Here is a 9,597-nt window from a genome sequence, read left to right on the forward strand (position 1 = left end):
TGCAGTCGCGAGATCGAGGCTCACTGTTTTTAGGATCCCCACAGTCACTTCTCACATGTGAGCAGCAAGTGTCTTCATTGTGGGAGGCACTTTTCATGACCAGTCATGAAGGTTTTCTTGACACATGTGTACCTGAATCAGGAAAAGCCCTATATGCCGTGATGTGTAGACTGTAAATCATTATAGTATTTGAGAGATCTATTGATTGCACCAGTGGGGCCCGGCCCCACCAGTGGATGGTGCTGTTGCGTGAATTAAGCATCACCCTTGTCATATAATTGTATCTTCATATCCTATCATTAGCAAATTGAATACATTTAAAAAAAAATCTTTGATTAATGAAACATTCACGGCTGTGCTTTTCCTTGAGTATGGAAGCTCTGAAATGCGTGAAATTTGCTGTTTTTCGCAGCTTTTTTGACAATGGCCCCACCAACGTTTTTGGGTTAAAAACGTCACTGGATTGCACGTATGTTCAGTTGATGGTTGTGCTATGTGATGATTATTCAAAGAGAATATTTTATAGGACGTTTTATTGAGTATTTCATAGCCATCATGTTGTCACCGCCATGTTTTCAAGCCATGCAGTCAGAATTGCACTTCATTGAAGAACTTGAGACTGCACAGATACCCTGCCCCTGCCTCTTCTCACCTAGCCTCGTCTTAACTCCAGTCAGGTTCATTGTTGAACTCAAACAAGCCTATGTGTTTGAGTGGAGCTGAGCGAGGATTGCAAGAAAATGTAAAAATAAATTGTCATATTTTCAGTGTGCATTGTACAATATAGCTATTTGTCAAGTCCTATGTATAGCATTTTTCACTAGTAATATTCTGATATTAAAGGTGAATTACATAAATAGGGCTAAAATTCGCGAGCCATCATAACTCTATACAGTCATGAGAAAAAGTTAGGACACCCCCCAAAATATTAAGTTATTCTCTTAAAAATATGGACATATCAATATGTTATCTTCTTTCTAACAATGTCTATAGATAAAGGGGATGTAATTGAACAAAAAACTATGAAAATGTAACTTTGTAAAAATTAACAATAATGCCAATTCCTACTGAGGAAAAAGTTAGGACACCCTATGCCCTAATAGCTAGTATTGCCCCCCTTGGCTGAAATAACCTCAATTAGACGTTTCTTATAACTGTCTACAGGTCTCTGACATCAATTGGGAGAAAGTTTTTCCCACTCCTCCTTGCAGAATTCTTTCAGCTGTGTGATGTTCGAGGGGTGTCTTGCATGCACAGCCAGTTTCAAATCAATCCACAGCATCTCAATAAGATTAAGATCCGGGCTTTGACTTGACCATTCCAGAACTCCCAATTTATTTTTCTTGAGCCATTCCTTGGTAGATTTACTGGAATGTTTTGGGTCATTGTCATGTTGCATGGTCCACATCTGCTTCAGCTTCAACTTTCGAACAGATGGTCTCACATTTTCCTCAAGCACCCTCTGATACAATACAAAATTCATAGTGGATTCTATGATGGTGAGCTGACCAGGCCCTGCTGCAGAAAAGCAGCCCCAAACCATGACATTTCCACCCCCATGCTTCACAGTTGGTATGAGGTTCTTGTTCTCAAATGCTGTCTTGGTTTTGCGCCAAACATGTCTACTCTTACTGTGCCCAAATAGTTCAACTTTGGATTCATCTGTCCAAAGCACATTGTTCCAGAAGTTCTGGTCTTTCTCTAGGTGTTCTCTGGCAAACTTTAGTCTTGCCCTGATGTTTTTTTTTGACAGCAGGGGTTTCCTCCTTGCACACCTCCCATGTAATGCAAACTTGTTCAGTCTCTTTCTTATGGTGGATGCATGTACTTTGACATCAATTGTGGCAAGAGATACCTGTAGGTCTCGTGATGACATTCTGGGATTGTTGGAGACTTCTTTAAGCATCTTTCGGTCAGCTCTTAGGCTGAACTTGCTTGGGCGGCCTGACCTGGCCATGTTGGTGGTGGTTTTAAATGTTCTCCACTTGTAAATTATTTTCCGGACAGTGGAATGGCCAATTTCGAATAGTTTGGAGATCTTTTTATATCCCTTCCCAGACTCATATGCATCTACAATTTTTCTTCTGAAGGCCTCAGAGAGCTCTTTTGATCTCGCCATGGTGATGCAACTCACTTCAACAATCAAGAGCAAACCAAACTAAATATCTGAGGTTTAAATAGGACAGGCTCCTCCAAAATCCTCTGTAACGCTGTTCTAATCATTTGCACCTGATGTGGTGCTCTTTATTATAATTTTAGGCATTTTAAGTGGAACTAAATGTGGGGGTGTCCTAACTTTTTCCTCACAAGAAGATTGCATTTCTATTAATTACATTTTACCAATCATTTTTTAAATAATTTGTTTCAGTTGTATTTGTTTAGTTATATTACCTCAATTTTTCAATATTGTTCAAATGAATATCAAATGTCCATATGTTTGAATATGTTGAAGAAGACAAAGGTTTTCATAGGGTGTCCTAATTTTTTCTCATGACTGTAGTAGCAGCAGAAAGAGATGACCCGACTCCGCCCCTTCTTCCGTCCCGGGTGAAATATGACGCTATGCTGACAAAGCTATGTTTTGTGACTCAACGTGGCCATCCAGCAGCACCAGGCTCAGGCGGCATCTCCTACTGACCCACCTCCACAGCTGCATCCTGAGCCCATTACCCGGCAAGGCAGGGACCTATGAATGGCTGCTCCATAGGATTTTAGCGGTAATCCAGGTGGATGTCAGGGGTTCCTGACACAATGCTCTCTGACATTTGAGTTACAGTCTGCTATGTTCCCTAATGATCGTACTAAAGTAGCCTACATCATTTCAGTACTCACTGGTAGGGCTCTCTCTTGGGCCATGGCTATTTGGGACCAGCCTTATGCTTCAGCTACCAACTCTTCACCAGGGAGATGAAGAGGGTTTTAGATAATCCTGTCAGCGGACACGAGGCAGCTAATAGACTTCTCCACCTTCGCCAAGCCTCACGGAGTGTGGCAGACTTTGCCATCGAGTTTCGCACTCTGGCTGCCAACAGTGGATGGAACCCCAAGGCTCTTATCACCACTCTTTGCCACAGTCACACTGAAGAAATTAAGGATTACCTGGCTTCCCAAGAGACTGTTTATGATTTTGATTATTTTGTAGATGTGTCCATTCGTGTGAATAATCGTATATGGGAGAGACGCAGAGAGTGCCGGTGTACAGCTTCCTCACCCCCCGAATCCCGAACTGCTCCCGCTACGTCATCACCCAAGCACTGATGAGTCTTCCCTCTCGGTCTACGGCCAAGGAACCTATACAGTTGGGGCGAATCCGACTCACTCAAACAGAACAGGATCGTAGGATGAGGGAGAGAAGTTGCCTCTACTGTGGTGCACCAGGCCACTTCCGCTCATCCTGTTCAGAGCTCTCGGGGAAAAGGACAGACTCGCCCAGGGGAGGGAGACCAGTGACGAATCCTATTATCTCTCCTGAGTCTTCTAGGTCCGGTGTCCTGTTGGCAGCCTCCCTTTCCTGGCAGGACCATCTTCACCCTCTTGAGGTGTTCATTGATTATGGAGCGGCTGACAACTTCATGGACACTCCTCTGGCCAGTCTCGACCGACTTGTCACTGTTACCACTCTTGACCGTAGACCCCTGGGTTCTGGATGGGTTTGCAACCTCACCATTCCTCTAAGCCTCTGCATGGAGGACCAAAACCAAGAAAACATCCAATTCTATCTCATCCATTCCCCTGAGTTCCCAGTGGTTCTTGGCTACCCGTGGCTGGTCCGTCATAATCCTCACATCGACTGGTCCCTCGGTGCTGTGATAGGATGGGGGCCCACCTGTCATGTCACCTGCCTCTTCCCTAGATCCTCTTCTCAGTCCCTCCAGTCTCCAGTACCTCCCGAGTAGTCCCGTGTTCCCCTGAATACGCTGACCTGAGTCATGTTTTCAGTAAGAAGAGGGCCACATCTCCTCTCTGCCATCTACCTTATGACGCTAATGTGCTATTGACCTACTTCCTGGTTCCTGTCCCACCAGGGGTAGAATCTTCTCTCTTTCCACTCCCGAGACGGCAGCCATGGAGGAATTATCACATTGGCTCACTGGGGTATTGAGACCGTTGTGACCAGAGCATAACGGGGAGTAATTCGTCTGTAGACTTTTGGTGGCCTACCATGGAGAGGGATGTGCGGTCCTTTGATGCTTCCTGCCCCATCTGCGTTCAGAGCAAGAACCGCCAGTCACGCCCTCAAGGCTTACTACATCCGCTTACCATTCCTGACTGTCCCTGATCTCACATATCCATGGACTTCATCACTGGCCTCCCACTGTCACAAGGTAACACAGTCATACTAGTCATAGACCTGTCGGCCTGTCGATTTGTGCCTCTCCACAGCCCGAGAGACCGCAGAGCTCACAGTCCAGCATATCTTCCAGGTGTTTGGTCTTCTGCTGGACATCGTCTCAGACCAGGGCCCGCAGTTCACCGCTCGGGGCAGAGGGTCTTGCTGTCCACCTAGGACCTTCCTTTGCAGGTAGAGTCCTGCAAGCTCTCCCCCCACTTCATCGGTGCCTTCAAGGTGCTCAGGAGGGTCAACCCAGTGGCCTACTGTCTCCAGCTGCCCCAGAACATGTGGATTAACCCCACCTTCCATGTCTCCTGGCTCCAGACTGTGGCCGTCTGCTCCTTTGTACCTGCTACGAGACCACCAACACCGTGCATCATCAAGAGTCAGCCTGTCTACATGGCCCACCGCCTACTGGAATCCCATTGGAGCCTACAGTATCAGGTGGATTGGGAGGGGTATGGGCTTGAGGAACGGTCGTGGATACTGGCCCAGGATGTCCAGATCGAGGTGTTTCATGACCTCCACCCTGGAAGCCATGGGTGAACGCCAAGTGCAATTTCTTGAGGGGTGGGTACTGTGAGGAATCTCACTCCTATTGCATTTGACTACTGGCCACCAGAGGCCACTATTGACTCCTTTTGTTATTTTCCTTCACCTCATTTTTGAGTTATTGGTTAAACCTATGTCTTATTTTCTCCCCAGCATATAAGCCTGTCTCACTCATTACTTTGTCTTCAGTCTTGAACTTATGTTCCTGTATGTACCTGTGTTACCCTGCGAATCTAAGTAAAGTCTACGTTTTGATTATTGCAACTTTGAATCCTGCCTCCTTCCTGCACTTGGGTCCACTTGAAACCACCGTTACAATTAGTATTAGCCATTTTGCTGATGACACTGCTCTTTTTCTTAAAGATAAGTCAATCATTCCATTTGCTCTTGACATAATCAGTACATTTTTCAAGGCATTAAGAATTACTCTTAACCTAAAGAAATGTGAACTCATGCCAATTGTGACAAATATGACATTGATAACATACTGTAGCTTCCATACCCATCAATTTGATTAAATATTTAGGAATTGTAACCACTAAAAACATTTCTGACAGGGAATTACTAAATATAGACAGTGGAGTAAACTCCATAAGAATTTCTGAGTCAGTGGCTTCAATGTGATATCTCCATCTTTGCTTGTATCCTTCTGTCCAAGACTGAGGTTATCTAGAATCCCATGTCATTCTCTCTTTATTTCTCCAAATAACATCAAGAAGGTTTACTCAATTATGTGTAGGTTTATTTGGAGAAATACAACACATTATATTAAAAAATCGCAATTAAAATATTATGAAGTTGGCGTTTTGTCTGTTTTGTCTTTGTGCTTAAATAGGATTTTGATCCACCCATATTACCTGTTAAATTGTTTAAGTTTCATCAGCAGATGTTTCTTTTCTGGAAAAAAAGGTTCTCTCCATAAAACTGTGTTATGGAATAATAGGTTTATTAAGTTGAATAGAAAATCCCTCTTCATGACTAATTGGTATGACAGTGGTAATTATTATGTATGTGATTTATTAGATGACTCAGGTGATTTCTTGCCATTTGATGACTTCATTGATATATTTGAGGATGAGAAATATAAATAATACTCTTCTATATTCTGAGGTTAGACTCTCTCTAAGATTATAGATAAATTATGTAGATCTTCTAGACAGGAAATGCAATGACAAATGCTTGTGTGCAGTCTTTAATAACATTATATTTGGTGACTTCAACAATGCTTGTTACAAGAGTAAAGAAAACAAATCTTTGTGGTCAAATAACAGCAAGTAACATCTTACTTGCCTGTTATCCCTGAGGTCAAAGAGAATCTTTGTTACATGTATGTTGTTCATGCTATCACACAAGAAACTCTGGGAGGATATTCTGGAATGGTTGAGTATTGAGACTCAGAATTTACCTGCATTTTCCTTTGATAACATGAAATGACATTATAACTGTCGCAGAAATACACATGTGCATTTGTTTTTATAAACATGGTCATTGTTTTTGTATTTATTAAACTTCAACACTTCTGTAAATCTTTAAAATGGGTAAAGTGCAAAAATCCCAGATTGTATGCCAATGATAATTTATCCTTAATCCATCATCTCTTTGTCTCATGGATTTGATCATTTATATGCCTTGCTCCTTTTAAGTAATTATTATCCTCTTTCTTTTCTTTTTTTCCTTTCCTTTCCTTTATCTCGTATATTTGTTTTATACACTATTGTTGAATAATAATAACAACAACAACAACAACAACAACAACAACAACAATAATAATAATATATATATATGTATGTGTATATATCATTACGGGCACGCTCATGTAGCGATGGGAACGCTTCGTCTCTCCCCAACGTGCGCGCTCTTGAGAAGGCTCGGTAGAAAATGGCGAGTCTGTGCAGGAGGCAGCAATGCACGATCGAGAGGCGCGGCTTTCGGCACGAACTTGACTCGTGGCGGCACAAACTCATTCACTGTGTAGGTAAGTATGTTCTGTAATGCACGCCGAACATACATGTAGGTTTTCAGCTGCGTCTGTGCCAGATTTGTGGCTATATTCGCTATATATGTTGCGCTAGAATTCTAGCTCCGACCGTCAGAGGAAACACGGAGGAGCGACTTTTTTTTGTCCCCAAACTGTTTCCTCCCTCGGCAGTCAGGCTTGAGCGGTAGGGGATAGTTGATACATTGTGACGAATTGTCATGGCCCTGTGCGGTAAATGTTGGGAACTGCCGATTCTTCTAATTGTATTATTGCTGTGTGTGTGCTTTTACTTGAATTCGTTTAAATGGCACTGTGTATTTCTTTTAGAGGGAGTGTCAACGAAGGCAGGAATACGCCTCGACCAATAAAAGAGCGTATTCCGTTTGCTGAGATGCGCGCTCCCGTTTTATTTTACAGTATAATATTTTGGTTGGGGGATGGCAATGCTCGTGTATGCTCTTGGGGTCAACAAGCTTTTCTGAAATCACCTCACGGTTGCGCGCATTGCTGCAATGAGGAAGTAAGGTTAGCCAAGACCCTCAGGAATTTGCTCCTTTAGAAAAAAACATTTCGGGTTGAGACAAGCAATTCTTACTTTTGTGTCAGTGTAGGTAATGTATTCAAGATGATTGACCCCCCCCCCCCTTAAAATGTTAATTCTCACTCCATAACCAACAAGGTAACCAACTCCTCCTACACCTAGGCTAATGATCAATGCTCATGATGTTGGATTTGATCCAAGAACTGGCATTTGTTTTTGGCATGGCACTAAACCTACACTGACCTTCTTAATCTGATGGCTTTAGAATCTGTGTGTGATAGTTTTAAAATAGAAAATTGTATGGGCAATTTGGAAACTTTGTGTAGGCCAAGTATTTTTTTATCTTAAATGTCCAGGTACCCCCTACTCCCACTTATCCATCTCACTGAACATGGCCCAGGTAGACAAGAGGGAGGAGAGAGCGCACATTCTTGATGGTTGCTGCCCCAGCCTAGTCAGTAAGTCCTCCCCATCTTTGACCCACAAACATCTTTTGTCCCTCTCCTATTCAAGCCTTTGGACTCGGAGCAGCAACATAACAACACCATCTATCAGCCTACTGTAGAATAGAATAGTAGATTCTGTTAAAAGTCTTGAAAACAAGGCCATGCTTTTGTTTAGTTTTTTTGGTGGAGAGAACGGCATGCCACCGCCACCCTGTTTAAACTGAAATGGACATTTTGCCCTCGTCATGTGTTTTATGTGAGTGAGCTGTAAAGCCATGGGCCAGAGAGGAGAGTGATTGTCCTATAGAACAGCAGAAACTATTGTCTGTCTGTGTGTCCACCAGCCCCCATATGCAAACTGTGTGCATCTATGTGTGCGCTCACATAAATTGGGTACATGAAATCCTCTGTCCTGCTTTTGGAATTAGCATTCCAAATAGTTTGGAATAACAATTCCAGTCAAGCATGGGAGTGCTTGGACTCAGACAGTTAGACCCATTATTGTGTGTGTGTGTGTGTGTGTGTGTGTGTGTGTGTGTGTGTGTGTGTGTGTGTGTGTGTGTGTGTGTGTGTGTGTGTGTGTGTGTGTGTGTGTGTGTGTGTGTGTGTGTGTGTGTGTGTGTGTGGTTTCTGAATAACAGTGCAATGAACGTCCTAGTTTTGGTTTTTTTCAGGCTTTTGAAAACAACGCACCGGGCCTCTGTCCAGCCATAGTGGTTTCATTTGAAACATCAGTTGGCCTAATTCCCTTAGCCTACAGGTGGGGGTGTTAGAGCTAGGTGAAGGGGCTGGCCAAGCCAAGAGAAACACTATTGTTTTACCTAAACAAAGGCATGGCTGGCTGTCAAATCACTAGCCGATGCAGTTAAGCACGCTGTTGTTTGGCCCAGGAATAGCATTATTCCTCTGTTGGCTGAATGAGTGGTTTCTGTTGGTTTGAGATAAGCGTACACTTCTGCCATGAGACAGTTTATTTTCGACTTGACCTACTGGAAACTGCTATGTAACTGCATTAGAAGGCGTCTCTTTCTAAACATCCAAAGCCATTTGCCATAGTAAACACCCCCATGCAAAGGCCTGTCATTAATTTAAGGCAGAATTTCCCCGGCCATTCATTGAAGCTGTGCAGTTATAGGCTACATAGGAAAACGGAATAAACACTGTTGGCGTAAATCATGTGTTGCTTGGTAGTCTTGATACTGTTGATAGGCTAGGCCTAGTTGTTGTTACTATGTCAGTGCAGGACAACAATGGACCACAGCATAGCAGTGTAGTATAACATGGCTTTTCTCTGCATTACACCAAGGTGATGTTTTTGTGTGCATAGTCGCATGGTTTTGTTATTCTAAGGTTAGCATTGAGCAACATTCATCATTTTAATGTCAGGTTGCATCAGTGTTTAGTTTTCATGGAGCTTGTTTCCCTCCCAGAATGTTGCTCAAAGCTTGCTAGAAAATACATTGATTAGACCTGTATATTTAACAGGAATACTGTTACAAGTTGATTTTGGATGTGTTCCTCATACTCGGGTGATCCAGCCTTATTTGTGCTGCTCAGTAATCTCTCTCCCTGTCCCCATGGTGTCTCTAGCTGCCTGCTACATCTGCATAGAGCCTTGCTCTGGCATGTCAATGACCTTCTTTGTGCTTGTGTATGTATGATCAGCAGCTCCGCCACATGTGAACATCATATGATAAAGCATGTGCTTATTCTATAGCATGAGAATGCCCTCAGATCAATTATTTGA

Source organism: Argentina silus (genome assembly GCF_951799395.1).
Source record: "Argentina silus genome assembly, chromosome: X".
NCBI lineage: Eukaryota > Metazoa > Chordata > Actinopteri > Argentiniformes > Argentinidae > Argentina > Argentina silus.